The following is an 8775-nucleotide window of genomic DNA, read 5'->3' as shown; positions in this document are numbered from 1 at the left end:
CAAATATGTGCTTTGTTTCTTATTTCTAGAAATAAATGTGTTCTGCTTCTTGTCACTTCTGCATCAGCTGGCATTAGAGCATTGAATTATCCTGGTCTAGTGGTTAACAATGGCGTTGTTGGAGCATGGAAACAATAGGGTAACTGTCGCAAAGATGTAACTGATGGTCAACCTATTGGTAAACAAATTTAATGTAGGCCAAGGGACTCAACCTGTTGATTTGTTTATTCCATTGATGAGTTGTAAGTTTGGAAAGCCGACCAAGGGACTCAAGTATTCCAAGCATTTGCTTGCTTGGCATGGAAGATTTTAGGTCTTGACGGTCAACTTGATGACAAGGTTTTTTTTTTTCTTTTTTTTCCTTCAAGTGAGTGAGTATGATATAGGACATAATTTATAATTTAATTTTTGTAATTCATTAATTTCAGTATTTTTATGTAATTTTTGTTATTTTAGGTTTAGGGTATTTATTTCCTTGTTTTTTTGGGTGCTTGTAATCCTTTTTCGATTGAATTTATTTCTATTATGATTAGGTATTAATTAATTAGTATTTATTTTAAAATATATTTTTATATTTGTCATCCTTTACAAGGCCTTTAAAAAGGCCTCCAAGTTTGTAAATATTTTTTTAACAATTATTCAATCAATAACACTTATACTTTTGTTTCTCTATTTTCTAGTGAATTCCAAACCCCTTACTTCTTGTGAATTCAAAGACTCTTATAAATATAAGTTATTTTCAAAAGTAAATACATTTCTTATTTTCTAGAAATAGACACATTTTACTTTTTATCGCTTCCAGATCCTGCATCACTTTTCTATCAACTTCTTTGTTCTTTTCAAACATGATAGTTCTAAATCGATGTCTATTTTTTTTTTTTTTTGGGTCTAGATTCAATGTGGCGCGTTTTATTTACCTAAAAATGTATAGACTACGGAATATAATATGCCTAATGGGTTAGGTTTCGAGAACTACAGTACCCAATAGGCCACTATTTTCCTTTGTCCTTTTTCTATATTAAAGAACACCCAACGAAGACGAGTAAATTACGTGTGAGGGATCCAAGATGGCTGAATTGTTGAAACTTTGACTTGAAGATGTAAAAAGTCTTTGTTTCGAGTACATAATGTACATTCTTTAGCGAAAGGCGAAAATATATTTTGGTCCTTTGACTGGTCGAATCTCATTTTTATTCCTCAAAGAAAGAAAATTAATTTTATTTAGTCCCTATCGTCAATCCACTAACATAAAAATTCTACGTGACAAATGGAGTCTCTACTTACTGACATGGCACGAAGTCTCTACTTGTTGACATGATCATTAAAATATGATTAAAAAAATTTATTTGACATTTTTTAAATGCCAGAAAAAATAGAAAAAAATTCAGATCAAAAAATTTTAAAAAAAATAAACATTAATTTTTTTTTTTCATAAAAACATTTCTTCTTTCCCAGCACATGAATTTCATGTTCTTCCCTTAGCAAACCTACAAATTTTCTTAGGAAACAAACACACAAAAACCCAAAAAATTTCAGCTCAAAAACAAAATCATATATCTCAAAGGCACCATTTTCTCAAACCCAGCAAAATCATCAAATCCCAAAACCCCAAAGTACCAAATCAATCCAAAAATACAAGGTGAAAATAGCCAAATACACATTTTCACAAATTATGTTGTAATCTACCACTGTTTCGGAAATATGTAAGGATTTATCACTTTCTGGATATTCGAGTTCTATAAACTCGAGTACCATAAAAAAATTTCAAAATTTTTCAAAGTATTTTTTTCAAAGAACTCGAGTTTTTGGAACTTAAGTTTCACAGCAAACTCGAGTTTTCAAAACAGTGGTAGGTCCCTACATATTTCCAAGACAGTGGTAGATTACTAATTTTTTTGCTAAATAGTGATAGTGGGCCATTTTTACCAAAATACAACACAACCAACCCAAACAAAAAAAATCTCAACCTAGAAAAACACATCTCAAGTAAGTTGAAACCCAGCAAACCCACCTCAAGCAAGTTCGAAACTCACACCAACAAAAAATCCAACCAACGATCACCAATCAGACCAACCAATCAACCAAAGAAAGATACAAACACAAACAAGCCAACAATCTGGCTCAGCCGCTCTTGGAGGCTCAAATTCCATTGAAGATCCATATTGTGAAGGATCACTCTATGAAGGAAAGGCTTTTCCTTGAGGTTGAAAGGCTTGGACTTAGCACCGTCATTACGGGAAGCCGTGGCTTCAGCGCTTCTCATCGGAATAGAAAGTCGCAGCTCGTTCGAGGGTTTGGGGATATTTTTCAACCCGATCTAAGAGAAAGTCATGGACCTGGATCTGAAAAGAAAGAACATAAAGAGACAGATGCCAAACACAAAGACTAAGGCTCTATTTGGGAGTTCATAAGGGAATGAAATGGAATGATCATAAATGAATGGAATGGAATGCATTTAAGTAAGGGAAAGGAATGGAAAAGAATGGAATGGAATGGAATTAAGTAACTTTGATTGAATGTTTTAAAATAAAGAAATGAAAATGAATGAAATGTAAGTAATCTTGTTTAGGAGTAACATGGAGGGAATGAAATGGAATCATTTTATGACAATATTACTATTAAACCCCTATTTTAAAATAAAGGGTTGAATATATAGGGGTATTTTGGGGGGTTTTAGTAAAAAAATCATTAAATCTAATTCTATTCCCTCATATTCCTCCCAATTTTGGGGGAAATAAAAATTTGAGGTTTTAAGGGAATAGAGAGGAATGAGTGTTCCCTCCTACCTATTCTATTCCCTCCCACTTAAACTCCCAAACAAGGGAATGGACTTTCCATTCCACCCATTTAAACTCTCAAATAAGGGAAGGGAAGAATATTCTAAAATTATTCTTTTCATTCATTTCCATTCCATTCCATTCACTCCTCCCAAACGAGACCTAAGAGAGATAGAGAAAGATAAAGATTTATTTATTTTTGTTTTAATTTTACTTTTTTGGTTTATCTTAAAAGAAAGAAGAAAATGAAATAGATACCAACACAAACACAAAAACGTCAACATAGAGAGTGAAGAGTGTTAATTTAGTGTTTGTTTCTTAAGTCAGTTAATGCTGTTGATGGGAATGGATTTAATGATGAACTCTTTGCTATAGAGATTGCATATCTTGCCAAGAACTTTAGAGTTTTTCTTAGGAACAATAACAAAAGGGCAAGAGATAAAAACAATGTTGAACCTAGAAATTTTAGGAGGAATGATCCCACTAAAGTAAACAATACTAAAAACCCTAAAGAGAAAGTAGGTCAAACCTCTAATAATTTTATGGGTCAACAATGTTTTGGTTGTCAGGGGTATGGTCATGTAAAATCAGAATGTTCTACATTCTTGAGATCAAAGGGTAAAGCTATGGCTGTAACCCTTAGTGATAATGAAGTTTTTGATCATGAGTTTGATAGTGATGAGGATGGAAGCTTCATTGCTTTCACAGCTACTGCTGTAGTTGATGAAAGTATTATTATTGATGAGAACCCTTTAGATGGGAAACTCTCTAAGAATGATGATTTGCAAGAAGCCTATAATATGTTTTGCAAGGTTGCTGTAAAGGATACTATGAATGTTAATTTAAGGTTAAAGAAAATTACTTCTCTTGAACTTGATAAGAAAAAACTTGTTGTTGAAACTATTTAATGCTAATGAATTGTTAGATAAGGTGAAGAATGAGAACATACTATTATTTGATAAAGTTAAGAACTCGGAACTTGAATTATCTATTGCTAGAGAACAAATAAATAGGTCTGTTAGTTCTAAACTTGATCATATGTTGAGAATTCAGAAGTCTCCCTCAGACAAAACTGGACTAGGTTTTGTAGAAAGCATCTCTGTGTCTGAAACTCATTCCACAAACTTTGTTTCTTCTTCTAAGTCTCCTGTGAGTGAGAATGTCAAACCAGTAGAAGTTACACCTCCTAGGAATATTAGGTTAATCTTAAAGAGTCTAAGTCTAAGAATTCTACCCTTCCTAAGGATAAGTTGCATGATAGACCTGCATGGGTTTGTCATTTTTGTGGAAAGTCTAGGCACATTCATCCAAACTGTTTTAAGTTGCAAGCTATTAAGCAAGCAAATAAGCCAAAAGTACATGTGCCTTAAGCACAAGATCCCATAGTACTTATTGGTGATTTAGTAAAGGCTTTAAACATTTATTCCAATCCTGGAATTGCTCATCATTCTAATATGAATAATAACTCTAATGCAAAAGTTGCATCTAAAATGTTTTGGATGCAAAAGGCTCGATCTAATTGAGTCTTTCTGACTTGGTCCTTGTGCTTCATCTCTTTATTCTTTGTGACCATTCTTCTTTATTGTTTTTGTTTTCTTTGTTTCCAAGATTTGCATTGCATAACATTCACGCATTTCATGCTAGGTTGTTTTTGTTATTATTTTCAAATATAAAAAATAAAAACAAAAAAAAGGGAAACGAAAATGGGTTTTGCATTATTTTTCTTCGATTTGAAATTAAGGTTGGCCATATTATCTTTACATGACATGTTTATGTATCTTGTTTAGCTTGACTGAGTTTATTTTATTACATTTTACTAGTTTGAGCTTTGTGGTGCATGTTGTGTGGGAGATATTTATAGTTTTTGATCACATGATCTTAATCTTCACATGCTTTTGATTGTAAGGATTAAAAATTCCTAAGAAAAAAACATAAATAACCATCTCACCACTATTTACTAGCCAATCATGAACACCTTAGTGCATATCATATGATTTTGTGCTCGAGAAAGTGTAACATATGCACAAAAAGAACATTAGATGTAGCCTCGGCTTATAATAAAATTCAAATTAAAATAAAATTGGTGAGTACATTATCTTGGCTATCCTAATAAGTTTCAAATCAAATAAAATTGTTGTGTACATTATGAGGCAAATCAATAAACTTACATGATTGCAAGTTTGTTTTCTAGGAGATGTGAGAGTTATATGATGTAACTCTTTAGGTGATAGTCACTTTCAAACTTATGTGATGAATTTTGTAGAAATTGTGATTGATCACTATTTACTTATCACCTCACATGTATCTCAAGCTATTGCTAGTTATACACACTGTACAAGTTACTTTTTGCTAAACTTAATACATTATATTGTGTGTGATCTTATTGTGGCCATCCAAGATTAAAAGTTCCTTGATTTTAATGCAAAATATGTTTAAAGTTTGAGATTTGAGGACAAATTGATTGAAAATCTTTTTTTTTGGAAGATCTGGGTTAAATTCAAGTGTTTTTGAAAAAATTTTCATCTCATACTCATGCATTCTATTCATGAAACATTATGCTTTGATAAGTCTTTGCATTAAAATGTTTTGTTTTTCAAAAAAAATGATTTTTCTAGATTTTATATCGATCGAACCTGTTGCTCGACTGATCGAAATTGCGATAAAAAACTTAGTTTGAATCTGCCTGGCTTGATCTCTTCTCAATTGATGCTGGATTGATCGAATGTGATTTTCGATTGATCGAATCTAATTTTCAACCGATCGAAAGTCATTTAAAGAGTTTTTTTAAAAACAAGCTTTTTCACGTGTTCTTCACTTTTTCAAGCTTTTCAAAAGCTTCTCTCTCTCTCTCTCCGACTGATTCAAATTCAAGTCAAATTTTTGTCGTTTTCCTTCCAAATTTTTCTTAAGGTTTTTGTCCTGCTATAGTGCCGGTAAGACCTTTATACCATTTCTTTCTTAGTTTATTCATTTTTTTTCATGCATTTTAGGGAAATTTTCAGACCTATAGGAATTTGGGATTTTTTATTTTTGAGTTGGGTTCTATCCAAATTGATCAACGGGTTTTTTTTTTTTTTTTTTTTTTTTTTTTTTTAAGCTGATGTAAACATGTTTCCATTGCTTTAATTTGATTAATTTGGTGATTTGAGAACAATTTGAAATTCTAGGGCTTGTAACTACACAAATTTGGAGAGTTTGTTCAATTGGACTTAATTTGGTAAAATTGACTTGTGAAATTGATTGATTATGTCGTTATATGATGATTTCTATCTAGTGTAATGATTAATTACTCGATTTGGTTAAATTTTTGAAAGTGGGTTTTCAAAATTTGGGGTTTTTGTTATAAATTCTATGTTCAAGTCAATTCTTGGTTTTCAAAATATAATTGGACTGTTCTCAATGTATTAGAGCATACATCATGTGTTTATTCTGTTCATGCATCATATAGAGTGATATTTTCAATTGTTGTTTTCTCTCTAACCACGTCTAATACAGTCTGCCCTTGGTTTTCTTTGTTTTCTTTCTTTGGTTTCTTTTCTATCTATCCTTTCCAATTCTTAGCATCATGGTTAGAAAGACTAGAGCCTATAGGACATCCACCTCCTTTTCTTCTCTAGCCTTTGATAGTGATAGGTTTCGAATTGAGAAAAACCAAGAAACCTATAAGAAGCTGAACATCTTTAGATATGTTTGGGTTGAGAGGGGGGTAGTATTAGATGAGCTAGATCTGAAAATTAGGAGGAACTTTGAGCGTCGAGGCTGGTTACCTTTGTTGAATATAGATCCTCCTTTGGCTACCTTGATTAGAGAGTTCTACTCAAACCTCTCTGTCCACTCCAATGATTCCAACACTTAGTTTGTGAAGAGTTGGATACGGGGTGAAGAGTATGTCATTACTCCTTCAGTAGTGGCCTCTGCTCTTGGGGTGCCTAAGGTATAGTAGCCTGTATACCCTTATGATGACCGAGATTCATTACTTGTTTTTCCAAATTTTTTTTCGTTCCATCTGGCTTGTCTCTCACTTGCACACCATTCCTATTGAGAGATGTGCATTTTTGTATGCCCTTGTGACAGATGCTCCTATGAGTTTTCCTACTCTTTTCATTCAATCCTTGGTTGAGGTTCATAAGAGTAGTTCTACTACACATGGTCTTTTCTTCTCTATTTTTATACATCAAATTTTGTTGCATCTAGGTTTAGATGAGTTTCCTGCTTCTGAGCTTGTACACATTATAGCTCCTATAGATGCCACCTTCCTTAGGTAGAAAGTTGCTCAGATGAGAGCTAGCTTTAAACGCCCTTGTATAGAGTCTTCTTCGGGTGTTGCACCTCCTCCTTCTTCAGGTGATCCACAGCTGGGGAGTATGTTGATTCGACGACCGCTGTTGATCCTCCACCTTCTACTTCAGGTGATTCTAGCATTTGGTGTATGTTGGACACTGTCATAACCGTTCAAGTGGCTCATGGTCAACTTTTGGTGGATGTACTCACGGAGCTTGAGGCCCTGCATGCAGATTTGGCGAGCATTAGATGGTCACCTCCACCACCTCCTTTTGATGATGAATCTTGATTACCCTTCAGCAATTCGTCACAAAAAGGGGGAGTACATATGGATGGAGATAGGGGGAGATTTTGAGTTTTTGGAGCTTTAGATTGTATCTAGGTGCTTCATCTTGTATTTATTTTTCTTGGCTCATGATGTATTTATCTAGATGTATTTATTTTTATGTGATGTATATGTTTGGGGGAGACATTATTTTTTATTTCTGTTTCTTGTTTCACATTATGCTACATTGGCTATTGATTTATATTATGAGGTTATTCATGATATATGTCTTTTATTTTATGTTTTGTGAAATCAAGAATTTATTTTGTTTTACTTGTATTTTCCACACATGCGTTTATGTGTTTGTTGAAGTGTTTTAGGAATATACAGGTTGATTCAGTCATGCTGCTGTTTACACTTGCAATTGATAGATAGTAGTTAGGTTGAATTGTTTTTGGTTGGGCAATTTTATTGTAATGCGCTGTTTTTGTAACTTTGAGCATTTTGTTTTATTATGTGTTTTGTCACGGATTGCCAAAGGGGGAGTTTGTTAGGTTCTAAGGATTTAAGATCTAAATGTTTTAGAACTTCAATATGTAATGTTGGCAAACCATGATCAAAACGTTAAGTCTAGATTTAGGCTGCTCAAAGTACGTTTATTGTGAAGTTGGAATTGAGTAATTGCAGAAAATTACTATTCACTTTCTACAAGGCTTAATCGATCGAAAATTAGATTTGATCAATCGAAGCTCGTGCAAAATGTTTTTCTGTAGAATTTTCTATCTCAGCCCAAGCCCATATGACATGTAGGATTTTTATGTTTTGGCTTAAGTATAAAAGGACCCTAGCCACGTTTTCAGGTTGTTGTTTATGCTGTGTGTGTGAATCTCTTTGAGATATAGAGGTGTTTGCCTTTATACACATTTAGGGTTATCAAGATCAAGATTGATGTCGAGAGCTTGGTAATCACTTTAGTTGCTGCATAAGGAGCTTAAAGAAAAACACAAGTGGGAGTACTTGTGATTGCTATGAATCCAAGAAAGAAGTAGTCCGTGGACTCGGAGCTGTCACGTGGTCGTGTTAGTAAGTTTTCTACTCAAGGTAGCAATAGGATATTAGTGATCTAAGTTACTATTGTAAAACTTCATATCTTTCATAGTGGATCTGTTTTACCTTGAGAATAGCTAGGTTAAATCCTCCCTAGGTTTTTTACTGGTTTGGTTTTCTTGGGTTATCATATCGTTGTGTTCTTTATTTTCTGCATTGTTTACATGATATGATTTACTTGTGTTAACCTAGATTTGAATAATTTACCTAAGTAATCACTTGGCTAAATAACTAGGTTAATCAACTTATGTTTTAAGGGGTCTAAAAACATACATATATTTTAAGTTTTTTAATTAAGTCAAAACACATTAAATGTTGAATTTTGTATCACAGTCGTGCCCAAAC

Source organism: Quercus lobata, chromosome 5, assembly GCF_001633185.2.
Source record: "Quercus lobata isolate SW786 chromosome 5, ValleyOak3.0 Primary Assembly, whole genome shotgun sequence".
NCBI classification, from domain to species: Eukaryota; Viridiplantae; Streptophyta; class Magnoliopsida; order Fagales; family Fagaceae; genus Quercus; species Quercus lobata.
The sequence above is the reverse complement of the archived record's forward strand: the minus strand, read 5'-3'. Positions refer to the sequence as shown.